General features: G+C 44.3%; 1 protein-coding gene across 8 annotated transcripts in view; it reads right to left on the reverse strand.

Moving 5' to 3' along the window:
* The window catches only part of LOC127483844 (uncharacterized), a 124653-nt gene that overhangs the window by 86913 nt on the left and 10670 nt on the right, over positions 1 to 27070 (reverse strand). The window contains exon 2 of one of the 8 annotated variants that reach the window (XR_016218670.1): positions 5415 to 5613. The exons of the other annotated variants lie outside the window; for them this stretch is intronic. The gene's annotated coding sequence lies outside the window, so the exon portion shown is untranslated. The remainder of the gene's footprint in view (positions 1 to 5414; positions 5614 to 27070) is intronic. 8 annotated transcript variants of the gene reach the window in all.

Genomic DNA, 27070 nt, shown 5'->3' on the forward strand with positions numbered 1-27070 from the left:
TTCTTTAGTCCTATATCCTCTGCCCCATTTGTTTTTCAAGACTATTGGGGAGTGATGTTGAGTGGGAAATGCTTAAACAAAACCCACCACGTGGTTTCAATCACAGAAATGAAATTTTCTTTGTGAAAAGTAGAATAAAGACTGAAAATTGAAGATGCTTAAAAATGATAATTATGTTATTTTTAAAATTCCAGAACAATTAGATATGATGAGATATGAATAGTCTGCTGTGTTTCATGCTTCAAAATATTAGCAAAACATTAGCATAAGCTTTAAAATGTTTTCTAGAGACAACATTTTTTCCAGAAATACAAGCTAAATTGACCTGCCAATTTTCATATCTGTATTGTTACAGCCTTACAACCAGCTAGAGGTAGCACAGACTGAGTTAGTATGAGGGTTGAAGAAAATTTTTAAAAAGGAATTAACGTCGACATTAATAGTTCTCTTTTTACTAAAATCTCATCAAGTCAACATTGTTGAAATCGACTGGTATGGTTTTCAATGAGAGTACAGTTAAGTTCTTATACGTGTGACCTGATCAAGAAAGAGAACAGAGACTCTCAGGCCTGGTTCTTCTTTGTTGAATTTCTCCCTTCTTTTGGAAGGGAACATGAAGCCAGTGGTAAGTAAACAATTGCCTTTGCTTAAACACGAAACCACAGCCAGGCAGTTCACCATAAAAACCTTGAGGTGGAGACTGCTCCATCCCACTAGTGTTTGAGAGAAATTGTTTACTAAGATGCCTACTTCAATTCTGTATTGGCACAGTGGCCTGATTAATAACCTGGGGTTTTTGTTTTGTGCACCTCAGTGGAAGGAAGAAGCCATTGTGTCCCCCATCCAGTTGCCAGGGTCACAGCTTCTGTCCTCCCACAATGCTGGGTGTCATCCAATCTAAGAAGAACCATGTGGTTAGGTCAAGCACTAGAGAAAACTAAATACTTTATGGGTTTTAAGCTAGTTTATGTATTTATAAAGCTGCTATTAAAAGGAGTCTTTGCTTTTACCAAAATATGGGGTGGCCTTTGCTCCCTGAGATTTAACTCTGTATGGAATTGAGCAACCACGGCTTGCGGGGAAATCATCTACCCAGCAAATATTACTGACTTCTATGTCACAGCCTGGAGCTGACTCTAGAGCTATTTACATAAAGTTCTTTCCTTCATGGCCTTATGTGGAAACAATAAATTATGACATAGGTGTGAAGGGAGGAGGAGGAGGAAGAAAAGATTTGCATCTCACCAGGCTGACGGAGATCCCCGTCCTCTCTGCTTAGGGTCGTGTACCTCGGGCCAGCACCGAGAGGACTCTGCAGGGCCTCTGGCAGGGAAGCAGCAGATGCCAATCCGTATCTCAGCTCCTTTCCCCCAACCGACAAGAAGTCAGGTCCAACCACCCCGGTGTTCTGTTTTCTGTTTCTCCAAGGTTGGCTACTCTTGTGAAATCTACTTGAAATTGTGTCTTGCTTCCTCACCCTCACTTCCCTCATTAGTAATTACTACCCAGAAGCAACAACCAACCTTGGAAACTTTCACTACCCAACATGACACTGAATCCAAACCTACGAGATTTCTCAGAGATGTTTTTAAGGGAATTTCTGAAAAGACATGTCAACCACACATTCAGGTTTATCCAAGACACTCCCTCAACAGAACAGGCTTAGGCATTGTTTCTATAAGCACACTTCCACTCAGCCACATGACAGTTGTGTTGTTCAGGGACTAATAAAATATTTCCTTTTATATTTATAGTATTGTAATCATTTAAATAGTTATTAAAGTATGGAGTGGCTCTAGTGAGGAGGGCATGGCTCGTCAAAGGTGACAAGTGTTCCAGTGCAGGGAAGAGAGTAAACAATCAGACTTGTTCCTTCCTTAAAACAGCCCATGTCTTGAGGAGGAAGATAGTTTAAAATGCTTCATTAACAATTAACTGCAGTGCTAACAGGGAGAAGCACCAAGATCTATAGAAAATTCCAAATGAGAACCCTCTGGTCATGTTAACTTACTACCCCTGGGGCCGGCGCCGCGGCTCACTAGGTTAATCCTCCGCCTAGCGGCGCCGGCACACCGGGTTCTAGTCCCGGTTGCCCCTCTTCCAGGCCAGCTCTCTGCTGTGGCCAGGGAGTGCAGTGGAGGATGGCCCAGGTGCTTGGGCCCTGCACCCCATGGGAGACCAGGAAAAGCACCTGGCTCCTGGCTCCTGCCATCGGATCAGCGCGGTGCGCCGGCTGCAGCGCGCCAGCCGCGGCGGCCATTGGAGGGTGAACCAACGGCAAAGGAAGACCTTTCTCTCTGTCTCTCTCACTGTCCACTCTGCCTGTCCAAAAAAAAAAACAAAAAAAAAAAAAACAAAAAAAAAAAAAACAAAAACTTACTACCCCTGGAATCACAAATACTTGTGCTGTCTTCTGAAGTCTTCAAATTTCTTCTTAAAAATATATTATCAGATATATCAGAGATGGGAAAACTGTTCTGAATATATTCAAGAATAATATGAAAGACTCCGAAGTCCATGAGGCTTGAAGTTCATTGTCCCAGTAAGATCCAGATGTCTGCCCAGTGTTAGCAGAATTGAGACCCACGGAGAGGCTGCAGTCCGGTGGAGGCGGGCCCAGCAGCGTCCTCCAGTCTAATTACGGTGCTTTGCAAACCCACTTATCTGACTGGAGCACATGGCACACGGCACAGGGATGAGGCACCTCCTCCCTGTTGAACTCCATCACCTTGAGCACAGTGAAAGCTCTGACAATCCTATCCTCAGCTCCAGCACACGCCGCAGTGGCACCTGCTCAAATCGCATCCTCTCCCGTCTATTCTGCTACAGGCAGAAGGCTAACCACTCCAAGGAGAAGCCCATTCAGCCACTGCATCACCCCTGCCACAGTGGCCCATATTAACAGCAACCCCCCCCCATTCACTCAGCAGATTGGCATTTGTACATCTGACAGCAAATGGACAAACACAATTTCAGGATTGCAGTCTACAAACATCCTGACTTTACTGGAGGTTGTTTTGTAGAACAGGGAGTCCTTTAGAGCGTAGTGGGATTATATGACTTACATTATCAAGAAGAATCCAAAAGTACCATGACATGGAATTAGTGCAATGAGCAAAAAGAAGAGTTTCATTATGGCAGGAATCTTGGGGATTATATGTTCTTGCTATCGATTTTTCTGAAGGGAATGTTAGAGTTTTGTCAGTCATGTACACAAAGACACAATGGATTTGGGTTAGCAACTTTGCACTTTTAAAACTGGTTCCAGGGCCGGCACTGCGGCACAGTGGGTTAAAGCCCCAGCCTGCAGCACCGGCATCCCATACGGGCACAGGTTCGAGTCCTGGCTGCTCCTCTTCCAATCCAGCTCTCTGCTGTGGCCTGGGAAGGCAGTAGAAGATGCCAAAGTCCTTGGGCCCCCACACCTACGTGAGAGACCCAGAAGCAGCTCCTGGCTTTGGATCAGCTCAGCTCTGGCCGTTGGGAAGTGAACCAGTGGAATGGAAGATCTCTCTCTCTCTCTCTCTCTCTCTCTCTCTCTCTCTCTCTGCCTCTTCTGTGTGTAACTTTCAAATAAAATAATTCTTAAAAAAAAAAAAAAAAACTGGCTCCAAAACTCCTTGACATATCCTCTCCTTAAGAAGCTGGGACTGTTCTCCCACACACTGAGTTTGAGTGGGTTTGTGATCTTTAGAGCAACAGGGTACCGTGGTTAATGATCCTTTGACCAACAAAGTACCGTGTGAGTTGCAAAGCTGTCTTAAGAGGGGAGGCAGGTTCTATTTTGGTGGAATGTTTGCAAATGGGGTCCAGAGCTGCCATACAGAAGACTCACTACCCTGAGGCACACATGAAGATGCCATGTGGAGATGATTCCATCTTGGAGTCAAGACAGACTTGTAACTGAAAGAGCCTTCAGATGATCCCAGCTGCTAAACCACACTGATGCTCACTTTTTTAAGATTTATGTATTTGAAAGAGTTACACAGAGAAAGAGAGAGAGAGAGAGAGAGAGAGAGAGAGAGAGAGAGAGAAAGGGGGAGAGAGAAAGAGAGAGGAGGGAGAGAGAAGGAGGGAGAGAAGGGGGAAGGAGAGAAGGAGAGAGGGGGAGAGGAGGGGGAGAGGGAAGGAGGGAGGGAGATCAATCGAGAGAGAGATCTTCCATCTGCTGGTTCACGCCGCAATTGGCCGCAACGGCCGGAGCTGTGCTGATCTGAAGCCAGGAGCTTCTTCCGGGTCTCCCACTATGGTTGCAGGGGCCCAAGGTCTTGGGACATCTTCTACTGCTTTCTCAGACCATAGCAGAGAGCTGGATCAGAAAGAGCAGCCGGGACTCGAACCAGTGCCCATATGGGATGCTGGCACTACAGGCAATGACTTTAGTCACTAATCCACAGTGCCAGCCCCGTGATCACTTTCAAGCCATACAGATGAGGTGGTAGACATTGAGGGAGAGACAAATCACCCCTACTATGCTTTCACTGGGTTCTTGGCCCATGTAGTTCCTGAGTCTAGTAAAACAACTAGGCTTTGGGGTTGCTTGTTATGCAGTTTGTTGACCAGTTTGTGTCATTGTGCTAAAGAGATGGGACTTCCTGTGTGTGGGCAAGAATGAGCCATGGACATTGGTTGGAATAGGGAAGTCCAGAGGGCTTTGTGTTGGAGAGATATGGATCCCCATCCATGGCTGTGGACCGCAGGCTTTAGTTGTGGCATTTGCTGGGAGGGAAATTCCAATGCCTTCTGTAACATAGTCACCGAGTTGTTGTAAAAATTTGAAATAACTTAATTATGAATTTTTTTTGACAGGCAGAGTGGACAGTGAGAGAGAGAGACAGAAAGAAAGGTCTTCCTTTACCGTTGGTTCACCCCCCAGTGGCCGCTGCACAGCGCTGATCCGATGGCAGGAGCCAGGTGCTTCTCCTGGTCTCCCATGGGGTGCAGGGCCCAAGCACTTGGGCCATCCTCCACTGCACTCCCGGGCCACAGCAGAGAGCTGGCCTGGAAGAGGGGCAACCGGGACAGAATCCGGCGCCCCGACCGGGACTAGAACCCAGTGTGCCGGCGCCGCAAGGCGGAGGATTAGCCTAGCGAGCCGTGGCGCCGGCCTAATTATGAATCTTAATAGCATTAGTAGCAATTTTAAGTTACATTCTTGCCTTGGTGAACATAATTTCCTGCTGATCAACAGTTGCTTCTGTCCTAGCCCACTTAACAGTGTGAAGGACCACGTCTAGAGTGGGTTTTCCCGTGAACCATCATGTCGGATGTTAGAATATAAGGCATTGCTCCTGATCCACTCGGAATCTGCCTTTTCCTGAAGTGTCTGAGTTGCAGAAATAGCACAGGAGCCAGCATTAGAGCAGAATGAGAATGGAGCAATCCCCACGTGTGACGAGGCACCTCTCACCCACCTGCTTCTTTCACTTCACAGGCGATATTACAGCGTCCTGAATAGAGAGTGCCTCACCATCGTTGGAGCCCACATCTTCTGTCACCATTTACAGCAGGCATTTGGAGCTATCCAGGCTGAAAGGGAAAACTCTCCCTGGACAATCAGTGGTGTCCCTGTCCTTTCCTGACCACAGGAGTCCTCATCTCCAACTCCAGCACCTGAGAATGAAGGGCGAATTATTATCAAGTCAGCAAGCACAGCCTCATTCAGTTCTGCTGGAAAATGGGGCTAACACTCCTCATCAGGAAAAGTTGGAAACACAGATCCACTGGTCATCCTAACGCTGCAGCTTCTGCAAGGGTGGCAGTTAAGTTCATTGCTGTTAATAAAAATGAATTCAGAGTTTCAGATTAACTTTGCTCTTGCATGATCCTGTTTTTTTCTCTCTCCAAACAATATTGCATTTCATAAAACGCATTGAAGTCTCTTCTCTGTTTGGATGTGGGTTATGTCCCCCACCCTGTATCTCTTAACAAGCTCCTTGATGCAGCTGGAATTAAAGTTTCCTGTCGTTTTAAATAATGTGACATTGAAATACAATTTTTTAATGTGCTGGCATTTAACATGCCACAATATTTCAGTTATTTTACATTCATTTGAGTGTTCGAGTGTTATTACAGCTGTTATGAAATTCTGACAAAGAGGTGCATTTCTTTCTCTGTTCCACCATAATTGCTTTTTGCTGCATCTCTGAACCGTAACCATGGCGATCTGCAACATTCATCAGAGGACCTCTTGTTATTTCCCTCGTGTGAATGAAAAACAAAGTGGTATAAATACTAGAAGTTTTAGAAAAGGCAGCTCTTGTCTCCCTTTTTTTTTTTTTTAGTTTTCCTATGTGTAAGATCTGAGAGGAAATTAAGTTACATGACTTAAGATTTTTTATTTATTTTTTAAATGTGAAGTTCTTTATGCAGGTCTTTCCATGTAAGGCAAGGAGAAAATGTGGACTTAAGTCAGTGTGTTCAGGAAGAAGGAACTGTCGTCATCAATAACAAAGGAAATAAAAGATTTAGTCTTTTCTAAATTTGACTTGCTACAAATAAGTCCTTGTTTGAGCTACTTAACGTGGAATATCATTACCGTCTTGGAAAAATTTTGGTGGCGTTTTGACTTATTCTTCCTCTTGAGTAGGGAGGTTGACATGACCATGTGCTCAACGCGTTTTAAGTTCCAATCTTTCTGCAATTTGGGAGGATGTTGGGAGGTCAACCCTACCTCCTTTCTTTGTACTTTTCCCAACTCTGTGCAGTCCCCCTGCTCAGGCTTATCAAGCATGACTTCAGGTCTCAGGTAAAGCTTAAACAGCTTCCATTAGCTCTTCTTTGTCAGTGTAGGCGAGCTGGGGGCTTTGTGCGTACTGGTGTGCCCTAGACCAGCAATAGCCCGATAGCTCCACCTGAAGCATCAGTTAATTCCTGGTGCTGCTACTATTTCACTGACTGTAAGGTAAGACATTGTAGGACTTTCAGTTTTATTGATATTAGTTTTAGATTTTCCTAGAACTGACTTAAAACATTTCACACTCTCACCCATGATTTCTCCAGTGTTTCTTTTGAATGCCTCAAATCATTAACTATTTAGCATTTTGTTGAGTAGAGGATTTGTAAGAAAGAATCTAGTTACTAGTACTTCCTAAGCCAATAGACTAATTTCTGCCCAATCTTTTGTATTCTACTACTCAACCATGGTTCACCATAATAGATCAATTTTTGTGTTCTTGTGCCAAGAAATAGCAGTGATATGTTTTTAAGACACAATTATTACAAAAACAATGAAAGGTACTCATAAGTGGTTTGGGCCACAACTTTACAGAAATTAAACATAACTGCCGGCGCCGCGGCTCAATAGGCTAATCCTCCACCTTGCAGCGCCGGCACACCGGGTTCTAGTCCCGGTTGCCCCTCTTCCAGGCCAGCTCTCTGCTGTGGCCCGGGAGTGCAGTGGAGGATGGCCCAAGTGCTTGGGCCCTGCACCCCATGGGAGACCAGGAGAAGCACCTGGCTCCTGCCTTCGGATGAGCGCGGTGCGCTGGCTGCAGTGTGCTGGCCGCGGCGGCCATAGGAGGGTGAACCAACGGCAAAGGAAGACCCTTTCTGTCTCTCTCACTGCCCACTCTGCCTATCAAAAAAAAAAAAAAAAAAAAAAAAAAAAAAAAAAAAAAAAAAAAAAGAAAGAAACATAACAGATACTGCGCATTAAGGCAGTTTGTGTTTGAACTGCAAGCTCATTATGCTGCCCTCTCCCTTGTAAGTTTTAGCCAGCCCAAGAAACTATTCACTGGCCCACAATGATAAGCCAAAAAACATCAACAGTACTTGCAGTAATTTGGGGGCCATGAGAATGTGCCTTTCTGACTTCCCACCTCATGAAGCTTAAATACCCCGTTCTCAGGCGTTATGCTACAAAAACCATAGCCCCATTCATAGCCAGGCTAATTGACAAAGATGAAATTAATGTTTTACAACCAACTCATCTTTATATAATATTGTCTACCAAAATAGTTTGCAAATTACTTTTAACCTGATTATCTCCAACAGAATTCAATAATTTGGACACAGAAGTCATTGTCATCCTCATTGTGAAGAAAGCAACATTTATTTTAATTCTTGCGGACCTAATTCCTGTGAGCAAAAACTTTACTCATCTGGTTAGATACTCAATATGTAGTGAGTACTCACTGGACTGCTGCATTTAATGATGGGAGCCTAAACATCAGATCAACAGTGGTGAGCACAGAACCAGGTACTCAGCTGATTTACTCAGCCCAAGGGGGGTCTTCTGCCAGGGTGTGGAGCAGGGCACATTCTGAGAGTAGGACACAAAAGATCGGTGAAGAGTATTTCAATATTTCAAACTGAGAAACAAAAAGAGGAAAATAATTGATCATGGAGCAAGGGAGTTTTGAGTAGTAAGTAGACTCAAATACCAGTACCATTGACCACAGTACTGGGGATCTTTCTTCACTGCCATTTCTGCTTTCCTTTTCTTTTTTTTTTTTTTTTTTTTTTTTTTTTTTTGACAGGCAGAGTGGACAGTGAGAGAGAGAGAGACAGAGAGAAAGGTCTTCCTTTGCCGTTGGTTCACCCTCCAATGGCCGCTGCAGCCAGTGCGCTGCGGCCGGCGCACCGCGCTGATCTGATGGCAGGAGCCAGGAGCCAGGTGCTTTTCCTGGTCTCCCATGGGGTGCAGGGCCCAAGCACTTGGGCCATCCTCCACTGCCCTCCCGGGCCACAGCAGAGAGCTGGCCTGGAAGAGGGGCAACCGGGACAGAATCCGGCGCCCCGACCGGGACTGGAACCTGGTGTGCCGGCGCCGCTAGGCGGAGGATTAGCCTAGTGAGCCGCGGCGCCGGCCCATTTCTGCTTTTCTGTGTGTTAGGCGCATACTACATTACCAGCGTCCATCTGAGGACATAACTAAGCTGTCCTTTTATTGTTTAATGTGAACGGTTTTATTTTACATTTTATTATATTCAATCTTGAATCTATTCTGATGGTGCTGTGCTGTCTTCCCAGTTGCTTCTCTGTAGTGGCTATTATTTGGGTGGTATCTTTAGCAGCCTCTACGCATTTCCCTGGGGAATTTCTCATCTTGCACCTTCCCTCATCAAACCACATGACCACTGTTCTCATAATCTTATATTACCCTGACTTCCATGGGACACAGGTAATCAGCCAAGAAGTGGGTCATTCAGGACCTAGCTCACTCTAAAACAGAGAAACCAAAGCATTCCCTGTTTCATAGTGGAAATTTTCCAATGTAGAACCTGGATCTGACACTAGAAGGTGTTACAATAATAAAGGAAAATACTAAACAGAACATAGTAATACCTATTTTTGAATGTGTCGTCTCTCTCAAGTATCTTATTTCAAACTTATAAGAATCATTTTATGGTTATTAGTTGGCTTATTAAAATTTCCATCATCACTACTCTAGCCCTTGTGGGTGATTATAAAGGAAAATGAGGAGGCTGGCGCCATGGCTCAATAGGCTAATCCTCCACCTGCGGCGCCGGCACACCAGGTTCTAGTCCCGGTCAGGGCGCCGGATTCTGTCCCAGTTGCCCCTCTTCCAGGCCAGCTCTCTGCTGTGGCCCGGGAGTGCAGTGGAGGATGGCCCAAGTGCTTGGGCCCTGCACCCCATGGGAGACCAGGAGAAGCACCTGGCTCCTGCCTTTGGATCAGCACAATGCGCCAGCCGCGGCAGCCATAGGAGGGTGAACCAATGGCAAAAGGAAGACCTTTCTCTATCTCTCTCACTGTCCACTCTGCCTGGCCAAAAAAAAAAAAAAAAAAAAAATATTAGGGCTATTTGAACATAAACACTGCGACGTCACTGTAGGTGATCTGAAAACCAGCACAGCTACAAAGTGCCTAGAAAGTGGGTAGCAAGCATAGCAAGGATGCACTGAGCAAAGTGATGCCTCACTTCCAGGGCAGGATGGCACACGATTTCATCACACTGGTCAGAATACCGTGTGCCTTAAAACTTACGAATTACTTATTTCTGGAATTTTCCATTTGATATTTTTCAGACCACAGTGGACTGGGGGCAACTTAATCATAGAAAGTGGAACTGCAGATAAAGCAAATATGCCGAGATTGCTCTCAGCCGTTAGCTTTGCACATACCATTCTGTCTGCCTGGAACAGCGTTTCCTCTAGCTTTTCACTTTGTTCCATCAGATCCCAGCTCTGTCATCTTTTCTTATTTCCCAACTTCCCTAACCAGGTCAGTTCCTCCACCAGACACACTCATATCCCCATATACTTTTTCTGTGGCTTCCCAATTAGTAATAAATGGATATTTAGGTGCTTTGACATTAACTGATGCACACCTACCTGTCTACTATTCAGTGTGAACATAAGATCCACATATGTGGACAATATGTCTGCCTTATAAATGACTATATTCCCAGCATGTAGCTGGAAATAGAGTAGATACTCAACCATAGCATTGAGAATGAAGAATTATATGAAAAGCTGTCCTTAAAAGAAAACATCATGCACCACTAAAATCAAAGAATTTTCAAAACATGAAAATATTTTAATACAAGCATTACATGTACAATTGTTCCTAGCATAAGATAATGTGTTAATATGGCTTTCCGTCTACACATACAAGAAAAGATTGTTGGAAATTAGCTGTATCTCATATGCTTCTGGATTTTCGCAATAGTGAGATTTTAAGCTTCTTTTTACTTTGAAAACTATAGTGAACTTATATTTTATTATCAGAAAAACATTCTTATTTTCAGAAGTATGACTTACAGCTAACTCATGGTAGAATTTTCATGTCAATAATTGATCATCACCTCAACACCTTGCATCTTCTGTTGGGGAACCCTGGGAAATGGATTTCCTCTCTTGACCCACGTAAGTTTCCCAAAGAGGAACCTAGGCTTCGTGCTTGGTTGTGGGCTGGGAATTTGGAAGGACCTCCAAAGAGCAGAGCAACTTGGCATTAAAATCTCAGACTGATTCATTCCTCCTGTCCTCAACAGGAGGATAGCTCCTTTTGGTTATAAAGGGAAGGAAAATTATATCTAAAAACTTTAGACAGCCTTTTAAAAATGGCTGGTTTTTGAGAACCAGTGACCCCTGTGGGAGACCTGGATGGAATTCTGGTTCCTGGGTTCTGCATGGCCCAGCCCTGGCCATTGTGGTAATCTCAGGAGTAAGCAAGAGGGTTGAAGACCTATCTCTGTGTCTCTTCCTTTTTAACTCTGCCTTTCAAATAAGTAAATATTTTTTTTGACAGGCAGAGTGGACAGTGAGAGAGAAAGAGTGACAGAGAGAAAGGTCTTCCTTTGCCATTGGTTCACCCTCCAATGGCCACTGCGGCCGGTGCGCTGCAGCTGGCGCACCGCACTGATCCAATGGCAGGAGCCAGGTACTTCTCCTGGTCTCCCATGGGGTGCAGGGCCCAAGGGCTTGGGCCATCCTCCACTGCGCTCCCGGGCCACAGCAGAGAGCTGGCCTGGAAGAGGGGCAACCAGGACCGAATCCGGCGCCCCGACCAGGACTAGAACCCGGTGTGCCGGCGCCGCAAGGTGGAGGATTAGCCTAGTGAGCTGCGGCACTGGCCTCAAATAAATATTTTTAAAAAATTGATGACAAACTTTAAGCAATAGATTTCATTAATATCAAAACAGGTAGGTAGATGGTTGGTAGGTAGGATAGGTTGATAGAATTGTAAAGTGATAATGGGTGGATACTAGTCCAGTAGGTACTCAGATCTTATTTTTATTGAAATAAAAGTAGATTCCAAACCATTTTCTTCATGGGATTCTCAGCACAATTATTTGAATCCTCAAGGGCAGAATGGTTAAAAATAAACATTAAAGAGAACATGAAAGTGAAGATATATCTGGGCTTACAACAGGATGATTTTGAGTCATTCCTTACACTGATTTGCCTCTAGGAATTCACTTGATCTCTACTTCTGATCATTGAGGGAAAATATAGAACTCTTTACTACAAAACACATCAAGTCAAAACATAAATGCACATATTAACTTCATCAGTAAATTAGCAAACTTAAAGGATCTTTTCTGTTGTGGAATGTTGGCAAGTGTGTCTTCTAACTTTATCAAAATGAGTATCATGTATGCCATCCCATTCTGAATTTTTGATGAGTAGTTCAGAATCTATCAACTCAGGGGAATCATGCTTCACTTATCTAGGGGAGAGAGAAGTGGAGGTTTTTGTTTTGTTTTGTTTTTCTTGCAGCAAAAAACCCTGGGACTTTGATTTCCCATTTAAAATTATTTACAGATTAACTTTATTCACTAACATTTATAATGATACACTATAGGCCCTTCCTACCTGATAGTTTTATAAATGACATTAAAAAATCAAAATCATAGTCTGGCACCACGGCTCACTAGGCTAATCCTCTCTGCCTGTGGCGCCAGCACCCCAGGTTCTAGTTCCGGTTGGGGTGCTGGTTCTATCCCAGTTGCTCCTCTTCCAGTCCAGCGCTCTGCTGTGGCCTGGGAAGGCAGTGGAGGATGGCCCAAGTGCTTGGGCCCTGCACCCGCACGGGAGACCAGGAAGAAGCACCTGGCTTCCGGCTTCAGATCAGCGCCGTGCAGGCTGTGGCGGCCATTTGAGGGGTGAACCAACGGAAGGAAGACCTTTCTCTCTGTCTCTCTCTCACTGTCTAGCTCTGTCAGTCAAAAAAAAAAAAAATAGTCAAAATCACTTTATTTGCATTCCAGTATTTCTTTTTGAGGTCTGAGTTGTGAAATACTTAGCACTTTCTTTCAGACACATCATGTATAAGACTTGATTTATTCAAAAGTCCACTGACCTCCCAAATCCTTTACAATCTACTCTAAAAATAGACATTTGTGATCTTTCTTATTTACATTTCATGAATCAGTCTGGAACCTTCCATGAAGGATTCTGAGCACCAATCTTGAGGAAAAGCTGGTACCCTGGGATCTGGCAGCATCCCTTCTCCTCCCCAGTGGGACACTGAAATCAATTTTATATTCTTCACATGTTGACTCAATTTTTGGAACAATGTGTCAAAGCAGCAAGCATTTTAAAAGGTGACTATTCAATACAATGGTGACCAAGTTTCAAAAGCTGGAGTTATAATCAAGGATGACCAGAGGCAAATAAAGGCCCTAAAACAGCTTTCAAAACAAAGTCTGATTTATCAGAAAAAACCCTGTAATGGAGATCTCTAGGAGCAATAGAGGGGCTAAGGGGCAGTTTGACACCCTTACTTCAACATGCATCATTGAAGGGGCCAGTTCATTGAGACTGTGGTGGGGAGCTCTGGGGAGACATTTGGCTACCACAGGCTCACCCGGACTCTGGCTGAGCACTGGGAAGACAGGTCCTCCGGCATGGCTGTGAAATGGAATGTCGAGTTCTCACCTGCCATAGTGCCTTGAAAGCTTGAAGGTATCATGCAAAGACAGAGTCTGGCTTCTGAATTCAAAGAGAGAACTAGGACGTTTAGGGAGCTGCCTAGGACTCCCCAGAAGCAGTTTGGGGAGGCAAAATGCATAGTTTTGTCCTGGACCAGTAGATAGTGAAAAGGGTAGCTGGGCTTGTATTGTGAAGGCAGTCACCACATCTGGGTCATGCTGTGGAAACAAGAGCACAGGGTGTGTGCCACAGGGCAGCCATCAGGTCCAAGGGGCCAGGGAGCAACATCCAGAGATTCTATCTACAAATTTCACACATACCTTCTGAGAAAGAGCTACCAATTGAACAGCTGCCACCCACATAGCACTGGCTCCTGATCATAAAAGCAGTTATTCAAGTAATAGTTCACTTGTTTTCTCTATTCCCCCCACATGTTTCCGCCAGCCCTGGGAAAGACAAAGGTGCTAGAAATGAGTGAGCAACAGAGTGCAGATCCCAGAAACAGAGCATGTCATCCTGCCCACTATAGCTCCTGGGCTTGAGTCCAGCCCGAGGAGTAGGGATAGGTTGAATCCAGTAAGATATTTCCCTGTTGGTTTAGTTTGGACTGGACTTCCAGTGCCTCACAGGCGATTCTTACAATACCTGGAAACAGTCTGAGTTATCACCCTTGGGCAGGGAAGAAGCACCCTCTACATCTTGCCTGATAAGAGTGGTCAGAGAAAATTAAATTAACACTGCAACCTGTTTACATTGTCCTGAGTCCGGTCCTTTTAATAAACCAGGTATTTCTGGTTTCTGTATGCTGTGTTCTGTTTCTCTTTCTTGCCAGATGACTAAGACTTCTTTGTGTGCTTGAGCTAGTAGGCTTCTAGAACATTAGGCTAGTATGGTTTGGGGCATGCCCGGATATGCTTGTTCTCCTAACTGTGGGGAGCAAACCGGACTAGACTGTTACTGGAATTAAGACTTATTCTATGCATCTGCTCTCCCACAATATGGCGCTGGGAGAGAAGTAAACAGCTTCCGCACAGCTGCCTCCAGTTCAACCAATTAACTGTAGGACTTGCTCCTGATTGGAGAGCAGCGTACTCGGCGTGTGGGCAGCCGAGTTGGGATTGGCGGAGGAGGACTATAAAGGAGGAGAGAGACGGCATGCACCAGGAACATCTATGGGGAACATCTAAGGGAACCCGTGCAGCCCCCGAGAGAACCGGCCGGCGGTGTGCCGCTCCCCTGCGGAAGTGGGGAATGTGGCCAGGGGGAACTGCCCTTCCACGGAGGTGGAAGGGATAGTAGCCAACCCGGGAAGAACCAGCAGCAAACCCGGGGAGGGCCGAGCAGACGAAAGAACAGCGCAGGGTCCTGTGTCGTTCCTCCACGAAGAGGGGGAGCGACACTAACCTGCATCCATTCCATTGGCAAGGATTTTAAAACGCTCCCCTTTAAAATGCATCTCACTCCTACAGCTTCTCAACATCTCTACCAGCGACTCTTCCAAGCTCGCTGGTGTTACTTCCATACTGCCTCTCCCCTTCACCTCCACTTCTTACAGTCAATTTACAGTCACTGTAACCAGAACGATCTTTTAAAGTCATTACTCATACTGTTTGTGTTTTAAATGCTAGTGCTGAAACTCCCCATCGTGTTTCACAAGGTTCCACTTAACCAGGCCCCCTTGCCTACCTCCAATTTCAGTTTCTCCATCCTGGATGGTGAGCTCCAAACAGCTGGGACATTGTCTTATTCCACATTGGCTAACATATATGTTGGGATATATAATAAATCCTCAAATATCATAAATTTTTGCTAAGTCTTTCAAAAATTAGAGGAGTGACAGTTCTCAGTTCAAAGGGCATGAAAAAACTGCAGCAACTGGACCCAGGCTAGAGTAAGGACTAACCTTGGTTGAAAGGGGAAGCTAACAAGGATATCACTGTGGCATGACAGCCAGCAGCTAACATGCGGCTTCTATACTCGCGTCTGAGTTCTGACATCCATTAGCCTTTAACCCATGACGTGACCCATTATGGAAGTTCTTCCCCTGCCAGCCCTATCTTCATCACTAAAGGTCAAGGATATTAATTTAGAGGGTACAGTGTAGGAACTTATTTTTTTATTCAGCCCCTTCACTAGTACATAGATAAGGTATCTGGGGTCTCCATCCTCTTGTGCTAGCCAAAAAACCAGAGAGTATGGTTTTCTTACTTAGGCTCTTAGGCTTGTATCCTAAACCCAATTTGAGTTCCCACCCTTCTTGCTTCTCTCCAAATTTAGGAATAACTCCTTTCAGACAAGGATCATTTACCTCTTCCATGCTCATGGTAGACATGATTGAAAAGTTAATGCCCCCATTCTTCCCTGCAAGATAAGTTCCAATACCACGTCTCACATTGTAAAATAATGTTTAAAGTAACGTAGGGTAAGTATAGCATTCAGGATGAGAACTAGTTGGGGTTAAGTTAGGGAACAAGGTATTTTACCTCAGAAGGATTAACTCTACTTGTGTTTCATGTGATTGGAACTCTTCACAATTTTTTTTTTTTTTTTTTGGACAGGCAGAGTGGACAGAGAGAAAGGTCTTCCTTTTGCCGTTGGTTCACCCTCCAATGGCCGCCGCGGCCAGCACACCGCGCTGATCTGATGGCAGGAGCCAGGTGCTTCTCCTGGTCTCCCATGGGGTGCAGGGCCCAAGCACTTGGGCCATCCTCCACTGCACTCCCTGGCCACAGCAGAGAGCTGGCCTGGAAGAGGGGCAACCGGGACAGAATCCGGCGCCCCGACCGGGACTAGAACCCGGTGTGCCAGCGCCGCAAGGCGGATGATTACCGTAGTGAGCCGCGGCGCTGGCCTGGAACTCTTCACAATTTAAGTCCTCGGGGGTTCATCGTGTGGAGCTCTAACCAGTCCCATTCCTGGAGGTCTAACCTGCTTGGTCTTCCTGCAAAACTAACATCCTCACAAAATAATAATTGCATCAATTCAATGTGCAAGTTCTGATCATCAGTGTAGTCACCTGATCACTAAGGCTACAGCTGAGCTCAGTGCAAAAGTCTGAGAGCTTCTAGAAGTTTCTATGCTTTTCGTCTTGTTCTTGCACCACATATCCTCCCTGTGGTTGAGGCTGACACCCCCATTTTTTTTTTTTTTTTTTTTTGCATGGGCTCATGGTCCAGAGTTTCTCTCAATTTCCTGACTCCTTATTTTTCAAAAGCAATGGAGACAGCCTGTAAAACTTACTTTTGCCCTCTTAAAAAACACAATCTCATTTCCTGGTCCAGAAAACTTTGAAACCCATACAGGACACCTAGGGTTTTATTTTAATTTAAATTTCCCTTCTTTGGTTTCTGGCAACACAAAGCAGAAAGATGGGGGGCGGGTGGCACTGAGTGAGCCATAAGCCATTGAAAGCTGCCCTGGTGTTTCCTTTCACAGTGCACTGGGAGACATCATGTGGTGCCAGGCATTCATTTGCAGGTACAGAGTCTGTAAAATTGTATTCTAAAATTAAAAAAATTTTAATTAGAAGGCAGCATCTGTGAACCTTTTGCTGGAAGCCACTGTTTTTTCTGATAAATTATCCCACCTCTGTGGCCCCTTATCCCCTCCCACCATGTCAGAGATTGTAAAACCAGCCTTCCTCCCATTGCAATGCTCCCCTAACAGTTAGATGGAGATTTCTCTGCTTAATATTTAACAAGCTACCGACGCCTCCTGGAAAACCCTGAGAAGTATTTAATTTAAAGGCATGCCTTCCTACACAGGTTTTCCTAACTGCCCTGTTTTCCTCTCCATCCCTTATTTCCAGAAACTGTGTGAAGCAAAGCTGGGTATGGCTTCTGAGGAGCGTGTCGGCGTCTTAATCCCTACCTGATGCCCTCCTCTGCTGTTTGAAATATAAGCCACCCCAGCAGCCAATTTGGGAAGCCACAGGTAAAGAATTTCATATTTCCAGTGGGAGCCATTTTATCAGGTGCAAGAAATGGGAAAAAATCCTACCTAGCAACAAGAGTCTTATGTTCTTTTTAGGAGCCGAATTGGGCAGGAGTCAAGCAGGGAGGGTGGGTTGCAGCGCCACACATCGGCCACAGCACTGGCATGAATCTGAGCTCACAAGATTATGGGCCAGGAGGCTGTTGACTCAGGGCAGATTCTAAGTCCTGGAGATATGTGGAAGCTGTAGGTAAAGACTGGCTGGCACTGAGTTGGGGCAATGAACAGAGGGGACCTAGGAGGCAGGCACAGCTCCTAGTTAAGAGAACGGAGCATTAAAGATGGTAAAGCAGTGCACAAAGGAGTGAAACTGCACTGGAAGCCATCGTTGGAGCACAGAGCATAGAGTGAACGTGACAGAGGCTGGGCTGCAGGGCCTCACACATATTGCAAATGTGGTTCATGGACTGAATTATGTCTCTCCAAAAGCAATGAAGTCCTAACACCTGGCACCTGTGAATGGGATCTTATTTGGAAACGTGGTCTTTGCAGATGATCAAGATGAAGTCATTAGCGTGAGCCTTAAACGAGTGTGACTTTGTCCTTATAAGAAAGGGAAATTTGGACCCAGCAACACAAAGGAAGAGCGCCACGGGGAGAGGAAGAAAGAGATAGGGCTTTTGCATCCACAAAGACCAAAAATTTCCAGAAAACCTCCAGAGCTGAGAGTCATGGAAGAGGCTCTGCTGTAGTGTCCTCAGAAGCAGACCAGTGTACTGACACCTGGATCTCAGATGTGGGCCTCCGGAACTGTGAGAGTAGGTTTCTATTATCTGAGCCACCCAGTTTGTGGCACTTTGTTGTAGGAAATTATACAGTAGGTGTCCTACCCACAAGGCAACTACAGCTAGTCTTCCAGTGTCCAGGCTCCATTGCTCTTTAGACATTTAGTTACACTGCCATCTGCTATTTCCATGTCTTTCACTCTCATCTTTGCAGCTGGCTAAGATGTACATATATATATATGGTGAGGAGTTGAAGGGATTTTACTGAGGTTCTTTAAAAGAAAGGCAGCAGAGAGTGTTTTCTCCTGGTTAGCCTGTCCCACTCCCTCTTTCTCCTGGAGTTCGATTCTGATCAGAGGCTGGAGCTCAGGAAACAGTGCTGGAAGGAAGAGCAGGAAGACAAAGGAGCAGAAGTCCCTACTGACCTCAGATCTACACTGCCATGCCCATCCTGGAATCAAGCTCTGCCTAATTTTAGAATGGAGTCTACATGAGAAGGCATCGCCTATTTCTGACCAATATATGGTAACTTAACAGAATTTCAACTGTGCTGTGATGGCAAGAAAGCTGAAATAGAACTGGACATTGTGAATCTGAGTCTTTTTCTTGACTAGGACTGTGTGGTCCAATCCTCTCCTGAATGCCAGGCGAATGCAGATCCTATCCAAGGTGGCCCCACAGTTGCAGGGGACGGATCCGAGGCTCTGCCTGGTGCTGTGCTGTTGCACTAGCATGTCCAGCAGGTTAGGTGGACTCAATGTGCTTCCATTTTTGCTCCTGAGATGCAACCCTGCTGTAATTGGAAGAGTGTCTGTGAGAAAACTTGGATTCAGGGTTGGGATAGGATTCACCCTGGAGCAAACAGCATTAGTGGTTGGCAGAGATCCAAACCAAAGTTCATATTTTTGTCCACAATTGAGCCTTTATCAGCATATGGTCCGTGTGTCTGTGTTCAGAATCACCATGATTGCTGATTAAAAAGACCTGTGGTTATCTGTCCTCAGCCAATTCTTCAGCGCCCTGAAGATGGAGAAGCTGCCCCAACTTAAATCAGGTATTCTCTACCACCCATTCTGGGAAGCAGACACCAGGGACTATTAAACAGAGACAGCTTTGTAGTCCACTGGCTGGAGGACATTGCCAGAGTGAAGTCCTCCATCGTGAGTGAACAGCACAGTGGGAACATCGGTCACATTCGCCCGAGTTGGGATGAGGAGATGGGGACTCTGCATCTCCTTGGCTGTGCAGGACAGGGCAGAGAACGGAAATGGACCAGGGAATTGTGTGAACTCCTTCACATATGGAGACAACAGGGTTCGAGGTGGGAGGAGGGGTCAACCTCACTCTGTTGCTATCTCCACATCACCGCCACCCCTATTCCTTCAAAATCCCTCATTCTTGGGACTCATACCATTTATTTACCTATGCCTCCCTTAATTTCCCCCCAAGTCCTCGTCATTCCTGCTTCCTCACTGAGAATTTTGGTACTGTCTACACTCACTTTTCTGTCTCTACTCCTTCCTGGTAGCTAGTGAAAATCCTGGCCTCTTATTCTCATCCCTCTCTCCCAGTGACATCTTTACCCTCTGCACTGCAGCTTGCCACTTCCATTCTCACATCCAGAACCTCATTGTCAGAACCTGCGTGACCTCTGAGACCACCAGGGGAAGCAGGTGCATCTCCTCAGGCCCTGTTTGCTGACTCCTCTGCTCAAGTGCCTCCCTCTGTACCTCACCCCACCTGTGCTTTCAACCTTGAATCCTCCCCGATTCTGTCCACTAATGAGCCTCTCCTTTTCTCAGTTGTTGCACAACAGGTTAAAGTGCCCATCCCACCAAGGTGAACATGCTCTTACAAATAGGCTCAAACCGTTGCTTTTTGTCCACTCAGCATGAGCAAAATCCCAACCCAGGGTGAACAGAATCATTGTTTCACATTCATCCTACAAGGGTCCAGTGCTGTGACTTAGTAGGTTAAGCAGCACCTGCAACTTCAGCATTGTGGCTGCCCGACTTTCAGTCCAGATCCCTGATAATGTGCCTGGGAGAGCAGTGAAGATGGCCCAAGGGTTTGGGCCCCTACCCACATGGATAACCCAGAAGTAGCTCCTGGTGCTTGGCTTTGGCCTAGCTCAACCCTGGCAGTTGCAGCCATTTGGAGAGTGAACCAGTGGTTGGAAGATTTGTCTCTCCCTCTAACTCTGCCTTTAAAATAAATAAATCTTTTTAGAAAAGAAATCTAACAGGCAGATGATGAATTTATCATCCTTTTGTTACCTGCATGAAGTGGGTTTTCACTAAAGTCTAGCAAGCATTCTACCTCTCGTCAGCTTGTCCCTCCATCCTATCAAAAGGAGAATCTGCCTGCATACCCACTCCTAGAGATGGCACTACCTTGCTGTTCACTTTCTACCTGATGTCTTGATCTTCCCCACTTCTGCATCCTTTCCATCTGCAAACAGGCTAATTGTTGGCAAAGAACAAAAACAAAAAAATAAAACAAGCTGGAAACCAACATGAAATTTTTCATTGAGTCCAATGTCATCCCGGCCACTATCTTTTCAGTTTGCTCATTGTCACTAGCAAGCTTCTCAAAAACTCTCATGAGCTCCTCTCCACCAGGGCATCTGCCCCTACCCTTGCTGCTGCCCCCAGACTCAATTGCTAAAGCCATTGGTGCTTTCACCATCCTTGCACCCAATCACTGAAGATGGCTAAGTCCTTGTGGCTTGGCCACCGGCTGTGGCTGCAGTGACCATTTCCTATGTCTTGTTCTGGGCTCCAGCTGGCAGGTAACCCCTATCTGGATTGTGCCCTGGATCCGACCATTCCCCTGGCACCAAAAAATGTGCAAAAGCTGGTTGGGCAAGAGTTCTGGCTTCTGTGGGGCATTGGTTTAGTCTGTTCACTTCACTTTGACCAAATTAAGTCCCATAGTCTGGTCCAGTGTTAACAGAGTGAGACTGTACTCCTGTCACAGGTGGGAAGGGTCATGTATTCCTGGATGAGCAATTGTTAAGGAAGTATGATTTTGTCATAGGAAAATGGTGGGCAAGTAGGGGGAGGGGAAACACCTGCCATCTGCCATGGTGATTGGAACCCTTGACCTCCTGCTGGTCTCATTGATAATGTGTGTTGGCTCACTCACCTCTCTATCTGTCTGAGCCTCGTGTCAAATCCAACTGCAATTTCCCAGCTCTCACCCACTTGACTACTTGCCATTCCATCTCGTGAGGACCCATCCTTTCTACTGTTATTGCACCATAATCCTAGCACTTCTGTGTATGGTTGAAGGATGGGGAAGAGGAAAGGGAAGATTGGTTGAGACCACTATATGGTTCTAACTTTTCTGGCCCTCACAGCTGTATTCTTTCTTCCATCTCTTATTGACTTAATAGTGCATACATGAGAGTAGCTATTAGAATAGCTCGGCCCTTCTCTTTCTATCTCTCCTGCTGTGGGTGTCTTTGTCTCAGTGGATAAACGGATCTTTAGCTCCATGCAATGTTTTAAGCCATCGGACTTGAGTTCCACTGATTTTCTTACTTGCTGTGTCTATCAACTCACATTTCCACTCCTGTTTTCTTTTGCACTTCACAGGACATGAACAAGTTTCTTCCCTACCCCCTGAAAACATCCCATCTTTCTTGCTTTGTCCTCCTTCGTGACAATACTATAACCTGATCGTATTCCACTTAATGCTATTGACTGAGGATGCCCTAATGACTGGTGTATGGAAAATACAAAATAAATTATGTGACTTTATTTTCCCAAAGACAACTAGGGTTACATATGTGTCAAAGGGAACATAATAGATCAAGATTTATTCCTCCATTAGCTTTTTAGGTTTGCTTATCTTTCAGAGTAATTTAAATTGAAATGGAAGACAAATCTTCCTTTGATTGTTAGGCAATTCAGTGCTATTTATTTTGTGTAAGTTGGTGCAGGATCTAAGTGCACTGTTGTTAAAAGGCTATTTAATGTCACTTGGAGGGCCTATTAATTTTTTCGAGAAATTGCCAACATGTCCAGCCAATTGCATACATTTAATAGGGAAAGTCTGTTCTCCTCAAAGTCAGCCTCCATCCTTTGTGGTAATGGCACCATTGCTTAGATGCTCATAGACACTCTAAAGCACTGCCGTTGTCATCAAAAGTCGTGAGATAAATCTCAGAGCAGATGTGTGGTTCTATTAGAAGAGGGTCAAAGAGTAACACAAGTCTTGTAGCACACCATACAGTCAATGGGTAGAACACAGCGGAGATTTTTTAGAAAGTTCCTAAGTGTTTTTCATTCTATTAGTAATGAAAATATTGGGGCTGGCACTGTGGTGCAGTGGGTAGAGCTGTTGCCTGCAGTGCCAGCATCTCATGTGGGTGCTGGTTCAAGCCCCGGCTGCCCCACTTCTGATCCAACTCTCTGCTATGTCCTGGGAAGGCAGTAGAGGATGGCCCAAATCCTTGAGCCCCTGCACCTAAGTGAGAGGCCCAGAGGAAATGCCTGGCCCATGGCTTCAGTTCAGTGCAGCTCTGGCCATTGTGGCCACCTGGGGAGTGAACCAGTGGATGGAAGACCTCTCTCTCTGCCTCTGCCACACTGTAACTCTGCCTTTCAAATAAATAAATACATCTCTTTAAAAATGAAATATGATTATTGCCACTGATTTTTAACACATCACTGTTGGTAAAGAAATAGCTTCCATAGGATCAAAACAGGAGCTTATCATGAACATTACCTCTTGCTCAATCTGAAAGATCAGAAATTGCAGAGATGTTTGCAGTGTTTTGCCTACAAATGGTAAATAATGCTAACTAATGCTTATCCCTATAAAATGTGAATTCCCTATTGAGAACAGAGAAAATAGGGTAAGCAGAGATTCACTAGGAATTTTAAATAAAAGTTTATGTTTACAAGAGATTTATTTTCCATATAAATTGTTGACCAACTAGGTGAGGTAGAATCTTGTCAGTTTTTGTTGGTCGGTATTTCCCTAATACCATGCCTACAACATAGTATACAGTCAATATACATTTATCAAACAAGAAATTAAAGGATGAATGGATGATTAAAAAGTATGAACAGTATTTACAGCTTAAAATGGGCAGTATAGGGGCTGGCATTGCAGTGTAGCAGGTGGAGCTGCCACCTACAGCGCCGGCATCCCATATAGGCACCAGTTCAAGACCTGGCTGTTCCACTTCCAATCCAGCTGTTAATGTGCCTGGGAAAGCAGCGAAAGGTGGCCCAAGTGCTTGTGCCCTGCACTCACGTGAGGGACCTGAAAGAAACTCCTGGCTCCTGGCTTCAGTTTAGCCCTGCCATGGCCCTTGTGGTCATTTGGGGAGTTAAGCAGATGGGAGACTTCTCCAACTCTGCTTCTCCCTCTATGTAACTCTGTCTTTCAAATCAATATTTAAAAAATAAAAAACAGGCTGTGTAAGGATGAAGTCTCATCTTCTCTTTCCGAATGTCAGAACACTCAGAATTTTGCCACAGAACAGATGAGAATTTCGACAAAATAAAATAAAATAAAAAAATGACAGCAACAATAGTGATGATGAATTTAATGAAGTTTTGGTCTTTAATGTTAAAGAATACATCAAGAAGCAATAGAGGTATTCAGGGAAGATACAGCAAGGCAACACAAGAGAAAAATATTGAAATGGCCAACCCTGGGGGTGGCAACATGTAGAGAAGCGAAAATCACCACAAATATGAGGGCCATGGTACCAAGAGCATGAAGGAAATAAGGCGTTGGAAACCCATGGGGAGAAACTGAGAAACAAGCAAAATAAAAGGGAAATGAAGAGTTAAAAGGACTAAAGCAAAAATTAAGTTATAAAGAATAGAAGGAGCCCCAGCCCAGACATCACTGATGTTATCAGGAAGAAAGCTGAAATATTGGTACAAATAAATATTATTTAAAATGAGGATTTTTAAAAAACTCATGTAGAACAACACTTGAATCTAATAGGCTTAGGAGGAATTCAGTGTCCAGGTAAAACAGTACAAAGCTAGACCCTAACAAACTGCTGAACTTCAAGGTTAAGGAAATATCTTCTGGAAATACAGCTCAAAAAGTCTAGTCTCTGATAACTGGGATAAGTCAGACTGCCTTGACAGCCTTTTTATTTTTTTTTTAAGGTTTATTGTATTTGAAACTCAGAGAAGGAGGAGAGAGAGAGGGAGATACTTTCCATCTGCTGGGTCACTCCTCAGATGGCCACACTGCCAGCTTCTTCAGGTCTCCCACAGGGGTAGCATGGGCCCAAATACCACTTCTGCTGCTTTTCTTAGACTGTTAGCATGGTGCTGGATTGGAAGTGGAACAGCCAGGACATGAACCGGCATACATATGGGATACCAGCATTGCAGGCAGCGGCTTTACCCGCGACACCACAATGCCAACCTCTAGCTGAGGTTTTGTATTCACTCTTTCTCGCTCCCTCCCTCCCTCCCCCCACAAATCTCTCATATGTATATACAGTAGACATGGTCTATGTATTGTATCTATGTGCATATGTGTACACATGTGGATAGTGAAAAGAATTTAAAGAAAAAATGGAATTAAAAGGTAAACTGCATTTTTCGTGAACTTTTTGAAGATGTCTCACAAATACCCATATTTGTAAACACACTTATACATATACATGCATAAGTGCATATGCACATATGTAAACATACACATTTTCATGGTATAAGAGACTGGTGCAGTGGTTAAAACATTATCAAGGAAAATATATGACAGTGTGGTTGTATACCTGACGTGCCATTACAATATAAATATGTAACAGATAAACACTTTCAAGTATGTGAATTCAAGAAATGGAGTTACCATGAGTCCATATTTAAAAAAAATTGTAATTACATGTAGGAAAAATCAAATAGAATTTCCAGGAAAAAATTAAAATATAAAGGAGGCTTAACTATATTAGATTTTAATCTTACTATAAAAACATAATAATCGGATAATAGAAAGTCCAAACAATAGTCCAAATGCATATAGAAAATTTATATAAAATAATTCATTAGTGAAAAAATTATTGAATAAAGGGTGAATGCTAATCTGAAGAAAATACTCAAGTCTGTACCTCTCACTTAATAGCAAAATAAATTCTAGATTCACAAGTGTTTTGAAAGTTAACATTTGAGCCATAAAGGTCTATAAAATACAAAAGAATGTCTTTTCATATAGACTAGAAGATATTTATCTAAAAATGATAAAACTCTAGAATTCAGAAAATGCATGAAATTCCAGTAAATATCAATCAAACATTGCTTTCATGGGAAAAAACAGTCTAGTGGTTTGGTGTTGTACAGCAGTTAAAGCTGCAGCCTATAACATTCACTTTCCATATTGGAGTGCTGCTTCTAGTTCTGGCTGCTCTGCTTCTGACCTGGCTCTCCACTAACGAGCTGGGAAAGCAGTCAAAGATGGCCCAGGTATTTGGATCCCTACCCATGAGGGAGACCCAACTGGAATTCTAGGGTCCGGGCTTAAGCTTGGAATAGCTCTGACTATTGTAGTCATTTGGAGTATGAACCAGTAGATGGAAGATGTGTGTGTGTGTCTGTGTCTTTCTCTGTCACTCAAATATTTTTAAAGTCTGGAAGTTAAAAATACAAATAAAATTAGAATATATATGTGTATGTGTATAAATATATATATTATATATAGATAGATAGATTATAGAGCCAACATGTCTTTGCTTAGCATGTTAAGTTCTCTCTGATAATCAGCAATGACAGACCAAGAACCTAAGGATCAAAGGACAAGGATTGGCAACTCAGAGAATGAAATGCTGATGGCAATTAAACCTACAAAGAGTCGCCCAGATAATAACTCCGATCAGATATATATTAAAATTGTGGTGTAAATGTTAAGAAGCATAAGATTGACAAAGATCAATCTGCAGTTTGAAGAGGGTACAGGAAAACGCACATTCTCACACTTCGCTAATAGGAATGAAAACTGGCAGACCTCATAGGAGAGTGGGGAAAGTCCATTCCATTTTAAACTTGGACATACTCCTGGACCTGGCAATTTTGCTTCTAGAAATTTAAGCTGCTGACAAAAGCATTCAGATATTACATATGTACAAGCAAATTCATGCAAAAAGAGTTGGATAGCAAAATTTATGAGAACCTAAAACATCCACAAACAGAAGAATCTAAATAAATCAAGGCACAGTCACACATTTGAGGAAAAATTAGGCAGTTCTAAATAAAGGTATATGGAAACTATCCAAGAGATATCATCAAAATGAAACAGAATTGACAAATGTGTGAGATATGCTGCCTTTTTTAAACATACTGTCTAGAGCATGTCTCTAGCATTTACGTAAGAACGAGCGACAGAAGTCGCCTCTGGTGAGGTGAATTAGAAATCAGAAAGGGGTGTGAGAAAAACTTAGCTTTCTTCAATTTTCCCTTTTATTCCTGAAATAATTATAGATACATGCCACAGAGCAGTGCTCAGTCAGTGGCAGGCTGCCTCTAATAGTAACTCCTTGGATTATAACTGCCGGGATTCCTCTAGCCTCGTCAGTGATGTCACAGTTGTCCTGACTTCCTAGCACAATGCATTCCTGAGCCTGGTGACCCTGGGGTAATGCACCTACTGTGCTGCCAGTCGTATAGAAGTACAGCATAGAAGCATGCTTGGGCCCCTCTCCTGAAGACCTGGGAGCCAGACTATGGGATTTCTGGTGTAGTCTGAGTTAGGGAAATAGTATGAACTTCTGTAGGTAAAGTTTTATTAGAATGCAGCCACGTTTACTTACAATTGGTCTTGGTGGCTTTCATGCCACAGGGCAGAGTCTAGTCTTTGCAATAGGCACCATGTGTCCGTCAAAGGCTAACACACTAGCTGGCCCTGCAGACAGAAGCCTCGCTGACCTCTGCCCTAGATCAGGCAGGTCTCAAGTCAGTGCAGCTGGACACACTTGTTCCAGCCCCATTGTCAGCCTCCCCTGGAGGGCACCCCTCCCACAGCCCTGTGTATCATCTC

The sequence above is a fragment of the Oryctolagus cuniculus genome, chromosome 12 (genome assembly GCF_051225735.1).
Source record: "Oryctolagus cuniculus isolate XC-2025 breed Fujian yellow rabbit chromosome 12, ASM5122573v1, whole genome shotgun sequence".
Lineage (NCBI taxonomy): Eukaryota > Metazoa > Chordata > Mammalia > Lagomorpha > Leporidae > Oryctolagus > Oryctolagus cuniculus.